Consider the following 24,937-nt stretch of genomic DNA (forward strand, 5'->3'; position numbering starts at 1 on the left):
TTGCTGGAATATCCAAGACAAAGAAACCAGGGGATGACTCAAACCAGCAAACTCCATGTTTTGGGTATGTTTAAATAGTTTGTTTGGATCAAGCCGGTCCAAACTATTTACTTCACTAACAGATGCAGTGGCTGTAAAAGCAAGGATGGGGTGAGTGCATATAAAGCTGGCTAAAGGAGGATGCATGAGATCAGCAGCACGGAGATACAAAGAAAAAAAAAAAGGGTAAAAATAAAAGGTAAAAACAGTATTTTATGGAAAAATGTCAATTGTGTAATTGTTTCTGATACATAGTACTTGCATATTCCGATGGTCATCCGGTAGGATGAAACTCTACTATAATGATAACAAATGTACTGTGGCATACAAACTATTAATAGAACGTAACTTCTGGCATTTTCACACCTGCGATAAAATTTACGTTTCATGCTTTGACCATAGTTGTGATCCAGTGTGGTATATCAGTTTTCAATCTCTTTAAATAGCAGGGAAGTTCTGGATCATCTTACATGGACACCTGCAGTTTTGTCATACACCTAATGGAATAATTATGCTTTTTCTTCATGATCATGTGGCAGCCATTAAAAAAATGGCTGCCTCTTTCATTTAATTAGCAAAATACTCTGTCAATTGCAGAGTTCCAGGCTTTGACATAGCAAAATCATTTAGGCTGGTCAGTATTGGCAAGTCAACAATACAAGTCGCCCTTCTCTACATGGCTTTAGCCCTTGTTCGAACTGTGCAGGCTGGTTGCAGATGCGGAAATTGTTCCCACACCCGCAACCACCTGCAGTCAAACAAACTACTCATTTTGGATGGCACCCCAAGCATCTCTGCCTGGAGTGCATTTTCAGGTGTGGGAACTGCAGGAAAATCGAATGCGACCGCATTTTTAAAAAAATAAATGAACTTGTGCCCATGCAAACGCTTGCCACGCAAGTGTAAACCAGGGATAAAAATAAATCTGTGTATTTTTAATGACTATAGATTTTAAAGTTATTATAGCAGTCTTTAACATAAAGAACTGGGGCAGGGGGGCTGCTTCAACTGCCTCCCAAACTGTCCTGTCATGGCCACATTTTTGCCTGTTCTGACAGGTACATTTCAGACACATTGCAGTGATTTTGGAGCTTGTCGATAAATTCCACCCCTACACATGCCTACTGATCCACCATTATAGTCAGCTTTACTGGCCAGTAGGAATGCATAGGAGGCCCAGACCAGCCAAGGTCTGAAGCATTGATTGTGACAAAGGGTGGGGCATGAGCCATGTCAAGAAGAATGAGGAGACTGCTGCCCCCCCCCCCCCCCCGTGACAAACATTGATGTGGCACTCACTTTGTTAAATGCTTACTCTTTCATATACAGTAATCATTCATAACTAGGGATGCACTGATACCGGTTTTGGTGCTGATACTAAGTATTTTCACGAGTACTGCATCAATACAAAATGTAAAGACGCAAATTGCACCGAAAATTACAGAAGGCAATTTGAACAAGAATGCGATTCCTGCCCAAATTGCATGCGGTTTCTCCACTGCTCCTGTGTGAACCCAGGCTTGTCACACAGGAGTTGTGTGGTAAACCTCCCTGCACTGATCCCATACGGTCACAGAAGGAAAAGCTTGGGATTTAAAATCCCTGTGGCTTCCTTTCCTCTCAAATGCAGAGTAATGGTGCTACTACCCCAAAGAAAACCTCTTATTGTAGGATGAGATCCAAATGTCTGTGCCCAGACTTACATAGTACTTGCTGTCTATGGATATAGTAGAAGAGTGAGAGTATGGCACCAGAGCATCTTGAGGTTAAAATAATCACTTTATTGTTCCATCAAGACATAAAAAAGGAATCAAATCCTGGTAAAGATTGATATGTTTCAGCCATTTTCAGAGTCATAATGAGAAGCCGTCTAGCCCATACTGTCATCCCTGCAAGGAGATTTGAAATCCCAAGACCTGTGAAGTGGCTTTCTGTCCTCTCCTTGCAGGGATGGCAGTACATGCTAGATGGTTTCTGATTGGTCAGCACTGCCACTGTGCTGACCATTCAGAAGCCATTTAGCCGTACTGTCATCCCTGCACTAAGAGGAGAAAAAGTCGCTAAGATTTAAAATCCTCAGCTTTTTCTTCTGTGACAGCATGGGATCGGTGCAGGGAGGTTTCCCACACCGCTCCTGTGTGAACTCAGGCTATGATAAGCCTGGGTTCACACAGGAGCAGTGGGGAAAGTGCATGAAATTCAGCAAGGAGTAGCATTCTTGATCAAATCACATGCTATTCTTTGTGGTGCAATTTGAGTCCATGCATTTTATATTGCCGCAAACTGCGCCACAAAGTATCGGTACTCAATCATAAAAGGGTATTGATGCATCCCTATTCATAGCATTTGAACTACTGACCAGTAAAATTAATGAACATTGACTGTCTCATTACAATGGCATCTGAAAGTTTAGGTCTTGAAAGCAGAAATAAAAGGTAAGCATAAGAATTTGTGCAACTCTGACAAGGGCTAAATTGTAATGGCTAGACGACTGGATCAGAGCAACTCCAAAACTGCAGCTTTTGTGGGACATTCCCAATCTGCAGTGGTTAGGACTGACAAAAAGTGTTCCAAGAAAACCAGCAAACCAGCAACAGGACATGGTGGCCAAGATTCAGTGATGAATGTGGAGAGCGAAGACTGACCCGTGTAGTCTGGTCCAATGACTGCTGGTCCCGACAGAAAAGTGTCAGAACACAGAGTGTATCACAGTTTGTTGCGTATGGGGCTGCCACAGACTGGTCAGGGTGCCCACAGCCAAAAGTACCTACAATTGGTACTGAGCATCAGAACTAGATCATGGAGCAATAAAACATCAAACACATCAAAAGGGTTCACGGTGTTGACTTGCCTCCAAATTCTCCAAATCGCAATCCAATCAAACATCTGTGGGATGTGCTGGAAAAACAAGTTCAATCCATGGAGCCCCCACCTCACAACTGACAAGACTTAAAGGATCTGTTATTGACAGCTTGGCGCCAAATACCACAGCATACCTTCAGAGGTCTAGTGGAGTCCATGCCTTGTTGGGAGAAGATATCAGGCTCATACATAGTGTTTTTTTTTCAAGAATACACCTACTCAAACTCACATTATGCAAAGGAGCAATAAAGCACAACCAGCATGCTGCATTACAAAGCAGGTGGTGTGTAGGTAATGATCAAATATGGTTACATAGAAATAACTTTGCTACATTACCTTTGATACAAATGTTCTACCTTTGGGCATTGTTTTAAAAACTTGACAGGTAGGCGTTTTAAAAGACCAAGCGATACATGGATAAGAAGGATGGAATTAAACAGGCACACCACAGATGTGCTGAATGTACAGGGGTTATTAACATGAGCTGTTTTGCCAGAGGCAAGAACTGTGTGTCTAGCATCTGAATCCAGACAATAGGGAATCCCCATTAATATCATCACCTGGAGTTGTCTGCAGGATAGGAGGGAGAAGGGTGAGCACTCACTAGAACAGCAGTATTGAGTCACAATTTTCAGTTAGAAAACATTCTGCTCTCGTTGTCTTCTGATTGCTTAATTCAAAGCTTATTGTACTATAAAAAAGCGAGCTCTAATCTTGAGATTGAATAGAAATCACAATTTTGTTTACAAAAGGAACATCAAATTGTTCACAAAAGCATTTTGTCTGTGCAGGATCACATTTATCCAAGTCACAGTATAGATAAAAAAAAGTTAGTCTCGTTCAACTAAGAGTGCTTAGTACTAATGTGCATCAGAACATACCCCAATAGTCGCCATGAAACATACCATGGCAGATGTTGATTGGCCAAAAACATGATGGAAGCTGTCAGTTTGTGACCACATCCACCCCCCCCCCCCCCCCCACAAAAAAAAAGTCTTACGTGGAAAACTTTCATTAATACAAAGGTGAAGCACAGGTTCACATTGATCATTTTTGTTCACAACAGCCACAAACTACTGTTTTCTGGGAACAAAAAGACTTGGCAAGTTAGAAAACTTTACGTGATCACTTGTTTTCACCAGCATCCAGACTGTCTGCACTCATCCACGGTCCTAAACTAGATCACTCCTGTTCAGGAGACATTGTGAGACAGTTGAATTGTGCATGCATGGCAGGGCAATCTCCAGTGTCTGTGGTGTACGTTACCTCTCCTAAAGGACAAGCAGCAGTGCATGTTTTTCATTTACCATTACAGACTCTTATGCAAGATAATTTGCCATGTCAATGAGTGATCCTGACTATAGAAGCAATTTGCCAGTGACAGGATTGCTAAGAGAGCACTCACATTCTCTTACATCATTGCTCCCTCACTGATAAACTGATAAATACCTTTACTCAGTAGCAGTATTTAGCAGTCTTGTGACTTCTAACAGTGTCCAGCAGAGCATTGGTTAAAGCTTGTAGGAGGAGTTTTCATTCTCCTCTGATTGTCCTATGAGGCTGTATAAACCCTGACCCTCTGTCTGGACAGTGCTGACTAGCCCTGTGCTGATCACATGCACTCTCCCAAGAAAAAAAAACCCAACACTCTAGCAATACACACCACACTGAGCATGGGCAGCTTGCCCCCAAGGCTCTATTCTATCAGTAGATGGATTGGGGACAGTAGAAGAAAGGTAGAATCAGAGAAGACAGGATCAAACAGCCTTTTTAAACAAGGCAGAGGATTAACCTCTTAGGTTCCACGGTGGGTATAACAAGCATGCTTTACTGAATATAAAGACTGTTTTTACTGTTGTGGGTTTAGTAACACTTTGAGTGTTCTTTTTTGGTTGGATCTACACTGTTTGTATGCATACAGCAAATATACTAAACGCACGCGTAGGTATGAATGGGCCCACAGAGATCCCCTTTGACTTTCACACTAAACTGCAGCACATAGATGTGAACCAGCCACATAGAAAAGAAAGTGATTTTTTTTTTCTTGACATGCGTTTTCATGCAGCTAAATGCAAGAGGTTTACTGCATCAAGTTATCTTAAGTTATCCTGTTCACTATTCTGACATGTCTTTACATCAGTTTACCAGTTATTGCAGTAGAGGTCCTGCCTGCTGGTAAGGAAAATATTCAGATGTAAAGCTGGCCATACACTGAGTGAATTGTGACAGTTCCTGATTAACAGCTTGATCGCCCAGTAGGTAGCCCTATTAGCTGCCTCCCACTTAACATCCCTCGACTGAAGAATCAAAGGAGCCAGGCAGAAAATGGTCAGATAAACAATGGCTGCATCAATTTGGATGCAAGCACTGTTTGGGTATTTTGAAAAGTGGTGGAGCCAGCTATCAAAATACAATAGCTATAGTGGGAGATTCATCCATCTGCATGGTGTAGCATGGATGGACGAATCTATATGTGTATGGCCAGCTTAAGCGCCACTTTTGTAGACACAGTTCCACTTGCATATGATACCTGTAAATTGTCAAGTATCATCTCATGTTATGATAACTATCATGACCAGTCTGCTGATAAGTCTGTATTTTATAGACTAAACTACTAATGTACAGTCTACTGATGGAATGCCTTACACATACCAACTATAAAATGTTAAAAGCTTTTCTGCACAAAGTTTACTTTCATGCAATGTCAATGTTTGACAAAGCAGTCAGTGCATAAATATTACACTCTCTATAGGTTGATCAGTGTACGCACTTAGTGTTCTGGCTAAAGAAGTTTCATCAAATCAATGTACTGGCCAAGTTTTGAAAAAAAAAAAAAAAAAACCTTTGAGAATGGGCCATTTTGTCTACAATGATCAGGCAGAATATCTCCCAGCTTTCTGAGATGGGAAAGAATGACACCCTATAGCACAACATGCACGTGAAGGACACACACCCCTTACCATGCCCCCACTTATCTGGGAAATGAAGAATTAAATAAGCAAAATATCTCAAAATATTTGCACTTAAATACAGTATACCGTATTCCTGAATTCCACACTCCACTCAGATTTAGAAGTTGCATAGCACATAGTCATGGAACAGGCTGCTGCAGGCTCCACCAAGAAGCACTGTGAAAAGCTCGAGGAAACTAGTTATAAAAATGATGTAATGGTAAACTAGATAGAATTCTTGACTTTAGCGCCATCACAATGTTCACGGGATAGTATTAGCAATTGACTGATATTAACAGTTATCTACAGTTGTTCTTTAATTGGAACCTATCACACACAACACACAGGACAGACATATTTTGACCAATCCAGGTTTCACTAGATCAGGGGTGGGCAAACTTTTTTTTCAACTGAGCCAAATCTCGCCAAAACCACGATTGAAATTTATTTTGAGAGCCACATTTTTAAAACTGAAAATACATCCCCCATATAGTAATTCATCCCCCATATAGTAATTCATCCCCCATAGTAATTCATCCCCCATATAGTAATTCTTCCCCCATATAGTAATTCATGCCCCATATAGTAATTCATCCCCCCTAGTAATTCATCCCCCATATAGTAATTCATCCCCCATATAGTAATTCATCCCCCATATAGTAATTCATCCCCCATAGTAATTCATCCCCCATAGTAATTCATCCCCTATATAGTAATTCATCCCCCATAGTAATTCATCCCCCATAGTAATTCATCCCCCATATAGTAATTCATCCCCCATATAGTAATTCATCCCCCATATAGTAATTCATCCCCCCTATACTAATTCATTCCCCATATTGTGTCAATTCACTTACCTTTGCTCCGCGCGTTCCTCTCGCCGTGTTCCCGCGCCGTGTTCCCGTGCCGTTCCGGTCTTCAGGGCGGACTGTGAGAGGAGAGGAGTTCGTCACGCTGCCCCGCCTACATCCTGACAGCCAATGTTTGCCACGCTCCGCAGGATTAAAAGGTCCGCCGGGCCGTATACGGCCCGCGGGCCGTAGTTTGCCCATTGCTGGGCTAGCTGCAGAGTCCTGACTTTTGGGGCGGCCGCCCAAGAGGAGGGAGGGGAGCGGGCGCCCGACACACAGAAGAGCCACATTAAACTGTGTAAAGAGCCGCATGTGGCTCGCGAGCTGCGGCTTGCCGACCACTGCACTAGATGAACTGACTCAAACTAGTTTCCAACTTAGCACTGCAATTGAACATACATCTGGAATAGTCACATGTTGGGATGTAATCACAAATCTGAGAGATTCTGTACCCTCTTGATGCTTCTATAATTGTTTGCGTTCAGCTATTCTTTTTGCATTTAATTAGGAGAATGATGGCAGTTGTACAAATTTTCCATCCTGTCTAATAGATGCATCTCCCCAAACCTGTTCATCTGTAGTTGTTAAGCTGGTAGAGACCATCCAATATGCAAAAATAAGTAATAGGAATTGAGGCCACTGGTAGACATTAGATGAGGATCTCCCATCTCTGAGCTACTTCTACATACTGCCTGGACAGACATAATAATAGTGATTGGACAGGATTGAAAACCATGTCTATTCACTATGGCTTTCCCATCAATAAACTGACATCAGGGGGTTTATTTACTAAAGCTGGAGAGTCCAAAATCAGACTCCCTTCTGCATAGAAACCAATCAGCTTCTAACCTCAGCTTATTTAATGAAGCTTTGGCAATGAAACCTGGACGCTGATTGGTTTCTATGCAGAAGGGAGTCTGATTTTGGACTCTCCAGCTTTAGTAAATAAACCCCCAGGTGTCTGCAATGTGACCCCCCCCCCACTTGTCAGGATTAGGGATCTGGCCACAGACACATATGACCTGGGTGGATAGCTTGACTGCACATCTGATTACTCTGCAGGGCCTACAGCCAGCTTTATTCACTGAAACAAGTTGTACAAGCACTACATAGACACATGGCACAGAATAGGCACAATTTCCATAACAAAATCTCTAGGCAAACACACACAGGCATACACAAAATTAACCTATTAGACTAAATTGGATAAGAACTATGATCAAGGACCCTAGAACTCAGACTGCATAAAAAAAAAAACAAAGGAGCAACATAAAGGTATACTCACAAACTGCGAGGACATCATAATCATAAGATATCATAAAATTCATTTCAAAATCTGTGTGTAATGCAAAAAGTAACGGTTACTCAAAAAAACAAAAAACACTTTGTTAACTGAAAGGTGGTGCTGCTGTTCCACTTATAAAGGGTTCCTTGTATTATAAATGCTGACACCAACAAAGCACCAGCAAAGATTCCAACCACAGGAAATTCTAACTCACAAGAACCCAAAGCCCACAGTTTAAAGAGAAAAGTAAACCAGGCGGGAGGATAAACTCTACAGCACAAAGCCTCTTATTCACTGCCCTGCTACGTGTATCTAATGACCTGTTCCAGAACACTTCTAGGAAAAAGGAGCAGCAGAAAAAGTCTCAGTCTGCAAAAATCCAACGTCCCATAGACATTTCTAGAACGTTCCTTATAAGCAACATAAACCTGACTTTTACCCACATGCCTCCTAACTGAAGTAAAAACGACAAAACATAATAATATGGAAAGTATTTGAGGGCAAAGAACAGAAACGAAGATACATGCTTTTATCGCTCCCTGACTAAACCATATCCTGAAAGAGCCAGCATTAATGGAAGATTCAATTCATCAACTATATTCTCCTATATTCACAGAGCTTTACAGAATGTACATAGCCTTTGACATTTAGCACTGCTGCAGAGGAGCTTACAGTATAATGTCCCTCTACAATCACAGAAGATTTTTGGCAAATTGGTCAGAAACCAGTAAGGCTGGCCATAGACGGGCCGTTTATCGGCCGAATTGTTGGCAGATAAACGAAAAATCGGTCATTGCCATTGCTGCTACCAATGTCCACGCAAAATGCCGTTTTTTCATGGACTTTCCAGCATGACCGATAAAAATAAACGAGAAGATCCGCGAGAAATGGCCCACGTGCTGGCCCCACTAATGGCGTGAATATCAGCCGATTTTCTGTGCGGATGAAAGATTCGGCCCATAAACGACCCGGCTATGGCCTGCATTAGCCTACTACACTGTTCTGGAGCTGTGTGGGCCATCAAACATAGGGAAATTATTTACACTAAACCCTGTTTAACATAAAAAAAAATGTATTCCGTAAGTATTCTTAACTAAAAAAAAACAAAAAAACAAAAAAAAAAAACTTATATTGCTTACAGCCTCCTTCAAAAAATGTTTTTTTTGTTATTTGCTGCTGTGATCGGACTTACTGTTAGATGATGCCTATGTTCATCCTCCATTGCTGTACTGTATGTAGGAACATAGCCATTCTCTCTTTCTTGAACCCGAGATAAACCAAAGGACTATGGGATTTGTAGTGTGCATAGAGAAGTGCATATGATACAACTAAAGTGCACTGCTCATTTCAAACAAATGGAAGTGGGGGGGAAATGAGAGGTTCAGGAGCTCAAGCAGCAAGTTACAATGATGTAGAAAAATAAGAAAACAAAAACGTTTTCTTTTACAAATGTTTTTATTGTTGTTCAGTCATACATATAAAACCAACATTTAGACGGTAACATAAAAAGTTAGGTAGGTGCAGACTAAAAGTGCACACAAGACAAAAAGCACAGTGCTGTACAGTATAAAAGGTAAGGGATCCAAAATCATGTGAAATCCAGTAACAGAAATATCAAGCACCATATCAAATGATGCGTTCAATTAGGCATTGAAGTATCACGTATAAAGCGTGCTATATTGCCATGAGTGAGAACAACATATATTATAACTGACTGTACTAGGCTGTTTGCCTGGTGATTGGATAATCCTATTGACCAACCAAAAAATAAGAGAACAAAAGAAATGAAAGGAAAAGCGGGAGCAAAGGAAAAAAAAAAGAAACAAGGGAAGGAAGTCCCAGGAATCTGCAATGCAGGGCTGTTAGATCGACAAAAAAAGTATTGTCAACTGAGATGGCGTAGCATGGGCAATAAGGGGTTGCCAAACCCCAAAAAAAATTTCTCATGGGTATCCAACACTATGGCTGTCAACTTCTCAAACACCTCCCTGTTCGGTTTGTGGTCAAACATATGAACCTAACGAAAGTTCGACCGCGAACTTTGAACAGGTGCAGTTCACTAAGTGGTATCTTACCCCATGTGAGTATGTGGTAAGATACCGCACAGCTACTAAAATACTGCATGAGTTATATTATTAAGTTGTGAGGTATTTTGGTGATGTTAACATTCTTTACTGTTTCAGCTATCAAAAAACAAAACAAAAAAAAAACATGTGCCCCCCCCCCCCAATCCATACCAAGTCCTTCGGGTCTGGTATGGATTCAGAGAGGAACCCCCACAACAAAACTTCTTAAAAAAATGGTGTGGGGGGACCCCCCCCCCAAAATCCATACCTAACCCTTATCCGAGCATGCAGCCTGGCAGGGGGGAGCGAACGCCCCGAACCAGAACAGACTACATGCCCTCAACATGGGCGGGTGCTCTGATGGGGGCAAGAGCCTCTTCTCCACAACCGTGGCCAGTGGTTGTGGAGGTCTGTGGGCAGGGGGCTTATTGGAATCTGGAAGCCCCCCAGATTCCCCCCCCCCCATGTGAATGAGTAACCCATTCACAAAAAAATAAAGTGTAATGTAAAAAATGACAGTAGACAGCTTTTGACAAGTCCTTTGTTAAAAACAAAAATTAAAAAAAAAAAAACCGTTTCCCAAAGTAGATCCAATGTCAATCACTATGCCCACTACCACCACCGACCCGAAAAAAGAAAACCTCTCCGCTCTCTATGCTGGCTCCCGCCATCTGACAGCTAAAACCGGGATGACAGTTCTTAGTGACAGGATACAGGTAGGATTTGGTTTTGGAGTGTTAGCCTTGTTTATTTTGTGGAACACTGTACAGCACCTGTAATTACTATTGTAAATAGCACCAATAAACACTGCATTGCTTGTCACTATATCACAGGACTGATATCTGTACTTGAAAGTGTGCTCACCCCAGGGAGCTTTGTACCTGCTACCTATCCCCAGCTCACAATCCTCTCAAAAAAAAAAAAAAAAAGAGTTTGGACAATTTATATATCTCTGTGCTGATCAACTCAGGAAATAAAAATGGGAAAACCTCATCCAACTCTCAGGGACCTCCATAAAAGTCTGCTTCTCACAAAATAATAGGCGCATGCTGTGCAACAACAGCTCTATATACTTTTACTCCAAGTCTATTGTAACCTTTATTGTCCACCACTATCTGCGAAGGAACAAGGAGATGGATAAGTTGGGACATTTGGGAATGGAATTGTCACACCACACTTTCATTTACAAGGGTCTCTTTTGTCAGGTCTATTAAAGTTGTCCTCTTTAACCAAATGGAAACTGCTAAGAAGAAACTGCCATTTTTCAAGAACTGTGCAAAAAATTGGTGTTTATATCGGAGTGTTTTGGACATAAGTTTCTGTTCTGTGTTGACTGATTCTCATAAATGTAACCTAATGAAATAGCTGTATTACTGAACTCTATGTGGTGCATCTTATTATTTAAAGTGGCCCTGTATTCAACTCATCAGTTGAACACCTGAAGCAGCTGAGAAGCGAAAACGTGTTAAGATTTTCAATATACAGGCCACTGGAAAGGTAAGTATAAATTCTTTTTGGTGTTATGAGTAAAGGTAACCCTGTAGTGTCTTGTGTATGTGTATTAGGGAACAGGGAGTGACAGTTGGCTCCCAAAACCAAGATGATGGCAAGGAACAGCAATAACACCCAGATGCATTGGCTGTACAGAAGACACAACTGGACTGGATGGACTTTTTCTGATTAAAGTTGAAAAATTCCTTATGGTAAACTAATTTTAAGAGTATGTGAACAGTTTAAAAGTCAATTGTTGTTTCAATACTCCAGTGAGTAAGTGAGTAAACAGGCAATGCACTACTATGCATGCACAAACTTTATCCATTCAGTCTAATGGAAAGCAAGGAGACACATTCTCACATTTATGTTCTGTGAAAATATACACCCATGCGCATTACAACATGACCCTTTGAAATGGCAGTGGTTGGATATGGTCATTACACAGAATACAATGAATGGGGAGGGCATACACATGGAGGAAGCCATGCTTGCTCATTAGATATACATAATATGCTTCACACACACAGTACAGCACAGGGATTGTGCTCTATTATCCCCTGCTCTCAAAAAAAAAAAAAAAAAAAAAGGGAATGGTTTTGAGAACTTACAGTCTCAATCTTTGCACATTAAGAAAGGGAAGCTTCTACTCCATATCCTGCAACTATTCTCATTTACCAGGTTGCTCTAAACACTTGCCCTCCAGAGGATACCAATACTAAAACAGCATTTGGATTATTCCCACAAATGTATGCCAAGTAAAGTTTAAATTCATACCTTATGTTCTCTAATGTGACCAATGGCTAGGAATTCATGTTTTCAAATATAATTTTCACACATCTATTCTTCCTGCATGTGGTACAATGACAGGTTTTCAAAGAAGGACTCAAACTGTTTGTCCCGTTTTGTGTATCCTTATACTGGGCGTATGTTCACAACTGAAATAACACAAACACTATAACTAGCACTGTGAGCCTGCTGCTTGTGTGGCCTTACTGTACTTGGTAAGGTATTCATTTTTAGTAACTGAGACACCCTTTATATCTTTACATAGACACTGAAGTAGTGAAAAATGTCATTTTAAATAAAGATATTGGTCATTTCAAAGCAGGCCTATAGTAAACAAACATTCGGCTTGTATGCGAAAATCAAAAGGTAAACTGCAAGTGAGCCTAGAAGCCACTATTAGTGGGTTTTTTCTGCTCCTAATAGCTAAATAGTGTTATCCTATGTGTTCTAGCACACTACTTTAGGCTATTAGCAGTTTTTGAGCTTCAGCGTCTAGGAGCAGGATAAAAACAATTGTTTTTGTAGAGTTTTTGGAGCATTTTTCCAGCAGAAAAAAATGCTGCTAAAATGTTCTTAACAGCTTTTTTTCTACATGTACTGTAAAAATGCTAATAACAAGCAAACTCTCCTAAAACACTACTAAAAAAAAGCTATTACCAGTGTTTTTTCCAGCATTTTTTTTTAGCATGCAGCCTGAATCTGATAGTTTCCTATGGGAAAACAAAAGTAGTCCAAGGAAGGGAAACAAGCAACAGAGTTGTAGGCTCACTGACGCACATGGGGAGCAAAAGTTGAAAGGTGTCAGAATGCACAGAGCATCAAGGCTTATATGGGGCTGCATAGCCACAGACCTGTCAGGGTTCCCATGCTGACCCATGTCCACTGCCAAAAGCTCATACAATGGGCACATGAGCATCTGAACTGGACAACTGAGCAATGGAACAAGGTGGCCCAGTCTGAAGAATCGTGTTTTCGTTTACGTCATGTGGATGGCTCGGTACATTGCTTACCTAGGGAAAGGATAGTGATGATCGCTGTAAAAGCAATGTTATGCACTGCCATGAATGAGTTACATTCATAACAGCTGTGATTCCTATAGTGATTATTATTATTATTATACAGTATTTATAAAGCGCCAATGGTTCGCTCAGCGCTGTACATTACAAAGGGGGACAGAACATGTGACAGAACAATACCAATACAATGCAAAACATGAGGGGATTGAGGGCCCTGCTCTTTCGAGCTTACAATCTATGAGGGAGGAGATAGCTGTGGGGGATGGAGTGGTAGGAAGAGTGGAGGAGGTCGGCAGGTTAGCAGGGGGTGGGGTAGGCTTCCCTGAAGAGATGGGTTTTCAGGGTGCGCCTAAAGGAGAGGAGAGTAGGTGATAATCTGATGGGTTGGGGCAGGGAGTTCCAGAGGATGGGTGACACCCTGGAGAAGTCCTGGAGGCGGGCATGGGAGGAGGAGACCAGGGAACTAGAGAGAAGGAGGTCTTGTGAGGAGCGGAGTGTGCGTGCTGGGCGGTACTTGGATATTAGGTCAGTGATGTAGTTCGGGGCAGTATGGTGGACAGCTTTGTACGTCAGTGTTAGGATTTTGAATTTGATCCGTTGCGCAATCGGAAGCCAGTGGAGGGACTGGCAGAGGGGGTTGGCAGAGATGGAGCGGTTGGAAAGGTGAATGAGTCTGGCAGCCGTATTCAGGATCGACTGAAGCGGGGATAGCCAGCGGCGAGGCAGGCCAGTGAGGAGGGAGTTGCAGTAGTCGAGTCGTGATATGATGAGGGAGTGGATGAGCTGTTTAGTGGTTTCTGGGGTTAGGAACGTGCAGATTTTGGCGATGTTGCGGAGGTGGAGTCTGCACGAGTTTATTAAAGATTGGACTTGGGGCTGGAAGGATAGGTTGGAGTCCAGAATGACACCAAGTACTCTGGCCTGCGGGGTGGGTTTGATGGTGGCGTTGTTGGATGTGACGGAGAAGTCAATGGGGGGTGGTGTCCGGGCTGGGGGGAAGACAAGAAACTCGGTTTTGGAGAGGTTCAGTTTAAGGAAGTGGAGCGACATCCAGATGCTATGATTGGCGCACAGCTATCACATGGTACAGGGTGCTGTGATTGGCCCATGTACCATGTGATAGCTGTGGGCCAATCATAGCATCACTATAGGAATCACAGCTGTTATGAATGAAATGCATTTATAATAGCTTTGTTGACTTTGTGATCATGTGATTGCAAAGTGACCACATGATCTCCCAGGCAATCAAAGCGGCCAGGTACCGGGAGCCACATATTATTGTGTCCAGTATACACAGCGGTCGCTGGAGGGGGTGTACATGTGCTAATTGACGTACATCGCTTAGCCTACTCGTGCCGCCCACACAAAGTAGATGTACTGTGGGCGGTCTGGAAACGTTTAAAGCAGAGGAATGAGGCAGCAGGCAGAAATGACACTTAGTGCTCTAGATTGAAACAAGTACACACTATAGAGGTATATGCTTTGTTCATATTTCATGTCTGAGGTTTAAAAATAAGTTCTGCTGTGCAGGTCTTAGATCAGATTTCAGCAACTTTCACAGGGTCCATTTGTTTAGCAGGTAAACCCGTCCACATCACTAATCCTGACAAAAGTCGATATTTCAATTAACTTCTGTCAAAGGAGCCAAGTGGAAAGTCCTCACCTGAACAGAGCTTGCATTCAATCAGATGTAGACACTGTTGGGGTATTCTGATAGCCACAGGTACCAGCAGTCATAATAAAATAACTGGCACCACAGATTTGTCCATCCACTCTATTTGACGGAACTAGAGAAATCTTATTGTCCATGGCCAGCTTTAGGCCGGCCATGGACAATTCAAATCTCGGCCAGTTAAGCAAGGACCGGCAAGATTTGAATTAAATGAACAATCAACTTGGGTACAACCAGCCTGCCGGATGTTACATGCGATTATTGCTAGCAGCTATCATAGTCGCTAGCAGTAATCACTGTGCTCCCTCAGCTGGGTCAGCTCCCCACCCGGGAGAACACAATAGCTTCACGGGAGGGATTCGTGGTTGCAAGAAAATTGCATCATCTATGGCTAGCCTTAAGTTGCTATCTGGCAGTATTTGCTTTACCTGTCTGATAAAAATTGTCAACATCAGTGTTTGTAATAGGAAAGAGGTAAGGCAAGCATTAAATATTCCCAGAATGGTGGCTAACCTACATGTAGCCTACTGATCTGCCATGTTAGGCAAAATATGGTAGAAAAAGACAGCTATGTTTTTGAAGATTTGTTCAAAATATATGAAATTTGGAAGCTGAACTCCAGACTCTGGGAATTAAAACAATCAATAATGCAGTTCTGTATTCAATAAATCAGGTGTGCTGCAGTGTACAAGTGATGACAAGGAACGTGATCACAGGAGAACACAGCAGAGTAAAGCTGGCCATACACTGACAGGATTTTGATCAGTGTGTGTGTGCTGTCCCACTCAGCAGAAAACTGTTCGACTTCTGCTAAACGGACATAATGGAAACATTTTCCATTGATCAGCAGCGGCAGCCACTGATAGCAGGTGCCACGGTCAGAATACAATGTCCTAGAAGAAAGTGTGGGGGGGGTAATTCCTCCATCCACCTTATTTGAGTGGATGGAGGAGGTTGGAGGATGGAGTAAAAATAATTCTGTATGGCTGGCTTAAGCGCAGAGATGAGCTCCTTAGTATGCTGATTCTCATCCAGGATCCAACCAACAGGTTGGGGACAGGGAGATGACAAAGTTGTATTACCTAACTACAGCAGAAAAAAAAAAATCAGGCCACCAGCCTGGCTTTGATGTCCGGCAGGGCTAGGTAAATTGCAGAACTGGCTGGATGGAATTCTAAATTTCACAGGTGTAGCAGATCACATGTGTGCCCTACATAGTAAAGCTACTTTCACACTGGTCTGTTGTAAAAACCAACTGTGCATTTCAGCTGTTTGCCTGGAGTACAGCTTTATATATTTTGTGAAACTAGAATAAATTTACCATGAAGAAAGTTATTTTTAAAAAAATTAAATTCCTTGCCTGGAGTACAGCTTTATATATTTTGTAAAACTAGAACAAATTCACCATGAAGAAAGTTATTTAAAAAAAAAAATAATTTACATTCCTTTTTTTTTAATTTACAAAACTACCTATACCATAAAACACATAATATTTTCTACATAGTATGTCAGTTATGAGTTTTAAGAGGCTGAGCATTGTATGTACAGTACAGGTGAAGGTGCAGCTGACAGTGTGTTTATAAAGCTGACAGCAAGCCCCTATGAGCACACAATCCTATTCACTATAAAGTATTAGTGCTTGTTAGAAGCTAACACTCCAAACAATCCTGAGAACTAGATGACGGATTTATGATTAGGTTTCATAGCATGGCAAGAGCAAGTTAGAACAATTTGTGTTCCCTTGGGATGGATAGGTAGTTGGACACACCAAACACCTTCATTCTTGGACAGAAAGAGAATTAAAAATAGATTAGGGTGTTCCACTCTCTCCAGGTAATTAGCACACTGTGGTGTACAAAGCCACGAGGAATAAATTAAGGCTTCTTGCCACACGTGATGGAGAACTGAGTACTGTACACGTGGACAGGAGTCTGGTACAAACCCTCCTAATTCATCCATTAATCCTAGCATTAGACATAATAAATGCAGGTGGACCGATGCAAGACTTGGACCTATTTTACAACAGAAGCTGTTTACAAGCTCAAATTACATACTGCGCTGCCTAAAATCTGATAAGTGTTGGGTTGGTGTGGACACCAGCGTATATACCAGTTTACATTCGTTTAAAGCAGAGGTCTCCAAAGCTTCTAAATAAAACAGACAGTTTACCAGTCCTTTAGGGGGGCCAGACTGTAGCCATTAGGATTAGAAAAGGTCCAATGCCCCATCTTTGGTATCAGTGGAAGGAATTGTGCCCTATTGTTGGCATCATTGGGAGGAATTGTGCCCCTTCATTGGTGCCAGTGAGGGGAATTATACCCCGTTGTTGGTGGGTGAATGAAAATGTGTCCCAAGGGCCAGATAAAAGCATGCAAGCCACTAAATCACCAGAGCACCAGATCTGCAAATATCCTTCTGGATATCAAGAATAAGGATAACATCCAACATCTTCAAAAACAAGGCAGCAATGCTGCCCTCATATTTCTATCCATGCAGTATAAAACAACTTTGTTTAAATGTGTATTTAAACCCAAAAACAACATTTTATATATTTCAGCCTTCCAGTCCTTGGATGAAGTGTCTGCATTAGTTTTCATTTCACCTGGTAATCCTGTGACTAACATTTCTTAACCCTTTAGCTATGGGAAAGCCATAGTTCTCACACAGGATATACTTTAAACATGTCTACCTTTGTTCATCAATAATACATGATGATGAGGGTATCAGTAGTTCACAGAAGAGAGCAATGTTTTTATGTTAACTTGTTCATAGCGTGAAAAATGAAAACTAAGGCATCCAGCATGTGCAAATTCTAACAGAGACTTAGAATCTGCACATGTCCTTCTGCCCTTGCTACCAGTGGCTGGCCAGAGCAGAAGTGGAGAAGATGAGTATATGCTGCTGTGGAGGGGGCAATAAAACAAACCCATTTCTTTACTCTGCAGAAAAGAAAAAAAACAAACAAAAATACTTAGTGCATCTCTGTAAATGTAATACAGGTAGGGACTGCTAAGTGCTGGATTTTTTTTCCATTACAGTGAAGCCCAACAGACCACCAGGGAACAAAGGGACACCTGCTAGCTAACCACTGAGCACCACTGCTGAGGGAAGGGGTTATAGTTCCCAACCACCCAGCGTGTGTGTGTTTTTGTTTTTTTTTCAATCAGCCATTACTGGCCATCAGTACTTCTGGCCAAAGTGTTTATGGCCTCAACAGTTAGTCACTGACTACTGTGGTTCTAAAGGCAAAAGGTTTTTCACCTTAATGCATTTTCTACAATAGGGTAAAAGAAAAAAAAAAAAACAAAACCCTCTCAAGGGCAGCTCCCTCAGCACCCCCTTCCCTAAACACTAACCTGAGTCCATTCTCAATCCAGCTCAGTCCTGTCTGCAGCAGCTCTCCTCCCCTTTTCCTGGTCTCACAGGCTTTGCTGAGAGTAGCAGGTCTTGCTGCAGTACATCAAACCCTGTGAGGAGGGAGTGGGCAGGGCGGAGCTGAGCTGTGTGCATCTATAGACACACACAGCCTGGCTCGGGAGCAAGTCTGCACAAGTGTAAAGGGCTTGCTATGGGGGCATTAGGAGAAGAGGAGAAGCAGAGAGCACCAGTTAGGGACTCCAGAAGGTGAGGTTTGGGCCCGCCCTGTGCAAAAGCACTGAACACAGCAGGTAAATATAACATATTTTCCATTTTAGGAAACAATAGGTGCATTAAGGTAGGCTGAGAAGCATATATGATTGTTGCTAAATGTGGTATGTGTCCTTTAGACTATAGTATGCCCCTGCAAGTCCCCCCACCACCACCACATTTATTAATGAAAATATTTTTTTTGTATGGGGGTTATTAAAGAAATGTAAGGTGAGTGGAGTGTGGCATTGTTCTCCCTTTATTGAAAGATCACAGGGGCCTAATGTAGGACCTTGCACACAGACCCTCTGAATACAGAATACACCCCCACCCGGGGATGCAAGTAATTGTGTAGCAAAACTTTGTTCCTTTAGTTCTAGATTGCAGGCTGTGTTCAATGGAAATACTACATCTCTGTCTACCTTGGTGACCACTGACAAAGCGATAAAGCTTTTGAGAAAGCCAAACCATTACAGCTGTCACAGGGGAAATAGGAACAATAGGGAGTACACAACTGAGTGGGCATTCACCTTCACTTTGTAGAGATTACCTCTCACTTTCTGTTGTGTTTAAGATCTCACGCACATTGATGGTTTGAGGCTATAAAAAAAAAAAAAAAAAACTAGCATAAAATCACAGTGATTTTCCTCACCCAGGAAATTGCAGGTGACATATACAACCAGCAATAGAAGCCAATATCAATTCTGAAATGAAGAACACCTTTAGCTGCAGGGTGTCCAGGATGAAACAATGAAATAAATGAGGGAAAATAATATAGGACTGTTCTTGACATAAAAGAACAGTGTCCTGACAGAAATCGATAGTCCTGCATCCACACAAGTGATATGGATGCACAGATCTCCCCCATTGTGCTATTGTATGCTGACAGTAGAGGTGTCCGACCCCCCCATCAGAATACACTGATCAGTGCTGCACTGCAGATGACCAGAAAGGAGTACACATAGACCAAAATTCAGCAGGAACCAGATATTTCAATGCTTGTATACCCAGATTTACTCTATCAAAACTGAAAAAGAAAAGTTTGCCTTTAGTTCTACCTTAACCGCTTCCCCGCTGCCCTAAAGTAGAACTACTGCTACAGGGCGGCAGGGCTGTGCAAAATCATTATATATATATACACATACACACACACATACGTGATTTCTGGGTAGAGGGTTGCACTGCCCTTCCCACGCCACCATTGGCAGCTAGGCTTGTCAATCACTGGCTCCCGGCCAGAGATTCCCCACCATCACCTGGCAATCGCCAAGCAACACTGACGGGGGAGAGACCTGTATGTAAACAACACAGAACTCCCTCCTGCCAGCAAGCATGAGAAATACACAGCAGCATGTTTCCTTCGTAAAACACACACAGCATATGATATAAAACACAGCACAGCCCACAGTTAACCCTTTGATCCCCCAAGATGTCCCAGATGTCCAGTGTTATTAGCACACTGTCAGTGCTTTTTATTAGCACTGATCACTGTATTAGTGTCATTGGGATGTCAGTGACAGTTAGCCAGTCCCCCCCAGTGTCAGAATGCTCGCCACAGTCCTGTTATAAATCGCTGATCGCCGCTAGTACTAGTATAAAAAAAAAAAATTTAAATCCCAGTATATATACCGCCGTTTGTAGACACTATAACTTTCATGTAAACCAATTAATTTACATGCATTGGGATTTTTTTTTTAGCAAAGTCATGTAGCAGAATAAATTTATGAAGAAACTTGATTTATTTAAAATTTTTACTGGATATGCTTTTTAGCAAAAAGTGAAAAATATATATTTTTTTTCAAAATTGTCTGTCTTTTTTGTTTAAAGCACCAAAAATAAAAATCCAAAAATAAAAAGGTGATCAAATACCACCGAAAGAAATCTCTATTTGTGAGGGAAAAAAGATATAAAATATGTACAGTGTTGCATGACCACTCAATTGTCAGTTAAAGTAATGCAGCGCCATATCGCAAACAATGGCCTGGTCAGGAGGGGGGGGGGGGGTAAATCCTCTGGAGGGCAAGTGGTTAGTGTGACTAAAGAAAAACTGTTTTGTTTTTAAGTTTTGAGTAGAATGGAGAGAGATTAGAACCCCTGTCAGGTTTTTATTGCTGTCTGTATCCCCATTAGGGGAGATTCACTCTCTCTAGTTGTCTTGTTTACCTTCATCACCAAAAGTGAAAGTAAAAGAAAAGCGGGGATACTCGTTCTGGTGATACCATCAGATTCCCTCACTGTGGAGGGATTTCTTCTCACTTCCTGCTTTGGCTATAGGACAGGAAGTGAAGGGAAACCTTCCAAATGGGACACAGATGGCAAAAAAATGACAGGGTTTATAACCCTTCTTTACTCTAACTAAAATAAAAAAAAATGTAAAAAAGTTTTGCCTATAGTTACACTTTAAAGTGGTTGTTCACTCTGGGGAAAACAAAAAGTCAGCAAATCCTGTAGCTGCTTTTTATTAAAAGGACACTTACCTGTCCAGGGGTCCAGCGCTGTCTTCACCTGGGCTAGTTCTTCAATATCTTTCGGGTTCCCGGTGCCGGCATCCTTACTATGGGCAGCCAGCTATACTGCTTTCGGCTTCACACCTGGCTGCCCACTGTGCATGTGCGAGCCACTCTGTGCTTTGGGAATGGTCCCACAGTCTTCTGGGGCCTGCGACGTGTCCCAAAAGACTGCATGGGGGGGGGGGGGGGGTGATCTGAGTGAAAGTGGGAGCAGGTACCTGTCAAAACTAGATACCCCCCAAAATGGCATGCCAAGTATTGGAGAAGGGTTAAAGCAGAACTTCCCCTTTTAGGAGGACAGCCTTTCCTACGTTCCCACATCTCTACTTTGTATCAATGAATAATAACAATGTATCATTTACACAGATATGTATGACAAATAAAAGCTGTAATATTTCTCATATTCTACTACATATTTGTACATTTACAAAGGAAATAAAATATTGTGACTTAAAGCTGAACTCCAGAGAAAAAGCCAAACACACATGTAAAACCCCTATATTAGCACTGCCAAAAGATGTATTTCTGTTCATCCAGTCCTGGTTTACACCAGATGCATTCCTGTGCGTTTTGTTTTTTCTGCATCAAAAATGTATGCACAGCATTTTCCATGTATTCTAATGGCCCTGGTTCACACCAGTGCAGTCAGTTCCAGTGCAGAAAAAAAAAAAAAAAAGTAGCATAAGCTGCATTTTTTTTCTGCACAGAACTGTACATGGCAAAAAGCACCAAAACTGCACCAGAATGGAGTGTGGCGTGAACCGCAAGCAAAAAAGCATCCAGAACACATCTGGAGTGCGTTTTGTGGTGTGAACTGTCCCTTACAGATTTTTCTTACAAGTCTTTTCCCTCCCCCCGGCCTGTGACAATGCAAGAAGAAGCAGCAGACTGTTGAGCTCATCTCTCTGCCACTTCTCTCTCCTCCTATCAGTATGCTCCTTGTTGCACCTGAGCACTGCAGCACAACTGATATACTGCTTGTGCGGTTTCTCCCTCCCCCAGTCCAAGCTCTGCTGTACAGGGACCACAAAAGGATGGCACAAAGTCACATTCAGGAAATTACACTGCTTCGATTTTTGGCTTCTTGCACACGGGTGGCAAGAGGCTGTAAATAAACCTGTCATGCAAGTGAATGGCTGGACTTCTTTAGACACAGATTCTTCCATGCACTGACATTTACCTGCATTCAGGGAATATGCACTATGTGCATGTGATGGTGAAAACTGATGAAATCCCGCTTTCCCCCACCTGAAGACATGCTACACACCCCAGGAGGGTACAGACCATGTACAACACACTACCTGGAATACAGCTGATGATGTCACCAATGAGATGGCTGAACAGGACCTGGCACAGCTTTTGAAGAGGTGCAGCTGTACAGTGCTGGATTCACTAGGTGGGTGTATGTCCTACTAAAGCCAGGTAAGAATACTGCAACAGGGTGGCAGGGCTGTGCAAAATCACACTATATATATATATATATACACACATACATACATACACACATACACATGATTTTGCATTTCGGGGTAGGGGGCGCCCTATCTGAGCTGCCATTGGCGGCCCCAGCTGTTGATCACTGGGTCCCGGCCAGAGATTCCCTGCTGGCGATCACCGAGTATCACTGATGAGGGAGAGGCCTGTATGTAAACAATACAGATCTCTCCCGTCAGCTCCAGCACACTGCTTTGTATGGCTCTGCGTAGCATGATTACAGCATAAAGCACACACAGACAACACTGTAAAACACCACACAGTTAACCCTTTGATTGCCCCAGATGTTAACCCCTTCCTGCCCAGTGTCATTAGCACTGATCACTGTATTAGTGTCACTGGGGATGTCAGTGACAGTTCCCCCCCCCCCAGTGTCAGGATGCCCGCCGCAGTCCCGCTATAAGTCGCTGATCACCACCATTACTAGTATATAAAAAAATCCAGTATCTATACCGCCATTTGTAGACACTAGAACTTTCACATAAACCAATTAATTTACATGTATTGGGATTTTGTTTTTTAGCAAAGGCATGTCGCAGAATACATTTTGACCTAAATTTATGACAAAATTAGATTTTTTAATTTTTTTACTGGACATATTTTATAGCAAAAAGTCAAAAATATTGTTTCTTTCTCAAAATTGTCAATTTTTTTTGGTTTTTTGCGCAAAAAATAAAAAATGCACAAGCAATCAAATATCACTGAAAGAAAGCTCTATTTGTGAGGGAAAACAGACGTAAATTTCATTTGGGTGCAGCATTGCATGACCGCGCAATTGTCAAAGTAACGCAGCGCCATAAGGCAAAAAATGGCCTGGTCAGGAAGGGGGGGTAAATCCTCAGAAGGGCAAGGGGTTAACTAACACCAGGTATTTCCAGATCTCTCCAATCAGAACCATCAATAGGCAGAACAAATGACATACCTTCTCCAGAGCTTGTGGAACTACAAGTCCCAGCAGTCCTCCCGGGTTACAGCCAGAACGAGGGCGGCTCAGATATGTCCTCCTACGCGGCAGGACCGCACATACCGCTATCACTGCTGGACTGGCGGGGGGTCACAGGTCCGGGGCCCGGGGAGAAGAGCTCACCTGGAGACACCGCACTGCCGGGAACGTCGGAGGAACCTCACCTGGGTGGAGGGGGAAGTGAGTCAGAGGGGGCGGGGCAGGGCGGACAGGTAAGATGATACCGGGGAGAGAGAGGCGGCCATTGCCCTCCGTGTGTACATCACCTCAGGAGCGCTCAGGGCTCCTCCATAAGCAGCAATAGAATCCTAGTCATGGCATAGGAAGTCACTGCACCCCAATGTTTACCTCACATGTTCCACATCAGCAGTCCCTGGTCACAGGACATTTCTATAGGAACATCTCTCCTGTGGTATTTCCTCATTTATTTAGAGAGTACACACTGTCCATTCACAGCACTACTTGTATTCAAGAAGTTCTTTCAAAAATGACAAGTTAAATCCTGTAGCTGCTGACTTTTATTATAAGAACACTTACCTGTCCAGGAATCCAGCGTCGTCCTCACCCAAGATGGTTCTTTGCAGGTCGTGGGGTCCCGACGCTGCCATGTTAACCACTTGCCCCCCAAAAGATTTACCCCCCTTCCTGACCAGACCATTTTTTGCGATACGGCGCGGCGTTACGTTAACTGACAATTGCGCTGTCATGTAATGCTGCACGCAAATGAAATTTACGGCCTTTTTTTCCCCACAAATGGAGTTTTCTTCCGGTGGCATTTGATCGCCTCTGCCTTGTTTATTTTGTTGCACTATAATATATATATATATATATATATATATATATATGACTTTTTGCTATTAAACATGTCCAGTAAAAAATGTAAAAAAATCTAATTTCATCATAAATTGAGGCCAAAATGTATTCTGCGACATGTCTCTGCTAAAAAATCCCAATATGTGTAAATTAATTGGTTTACGTGAAAGTTATAGCGTCTAGTTAGCGTCTACAAATGGTGGTGTTTTTTTTTCACTAGTAATGGCAGCGATCAGCGACTTATACCGTGGCTGCGGCAGGCATTCTGACAATGGGGAGAACTGACTTGGTGTTACTGACATCCCCATTGACATCAATACAGTGATCAGTGCTAATAAAAAGCACTGACACTGTACAATGGCAAGCAGGGGTTAACATGTGGGGCGATCAAAGGGTTAACTGTGTGCTTATGTATGTGCTTTACACTGTAAGCACACTGCTTTGTATGGCTCTACTATGCAGATCCATACAAAGCAGTGTGCAGGAGCTGACAGGGGAGAGATCTGT

At 42.3% G+C, this 24,937-nt stretch overlaps 1 protein-coding gene across 1 annotated transcript in view; it reads right to left on the reverse strand.

The window, feature by feature from the left end:
- LOC149456272 (ligand of Numb protein X 2-like) overlaps nucleotides 1-23,774 on the reverse strand; it is a 97,957-nt gene extending 74,183 nt beyond the window's left edge. Inside the window, exon 1 of the mRNA XM_089685198.1 lies at nucleotides 23,576-23,774. The gene's annotated coding sequence lies outside the window, so the exon portion shown is untranslated. The remainder of the gene's footprint in view (nucleotides 1-23,575) is intronic.
- Between the last annotated feature and the right edge of the window lie 1,163 nt (nucleotides 23,775-24,937).

Source organism: Staurois parvus, unplaced genomic scaffold (assembly GCF_062004578.1).
Source record: "Staurois parvus isolate SC_StPar_1 unplaced genomic scaffold, SC_StPar_1.0 ptg000365l, whole genome shotgun sequence".
NCBI classification, from domain to species: Eukaryota; Metazoa; Chordata; class Amphibia; order Anura; family Ranidae; genus Staurois; species Staurois parvus.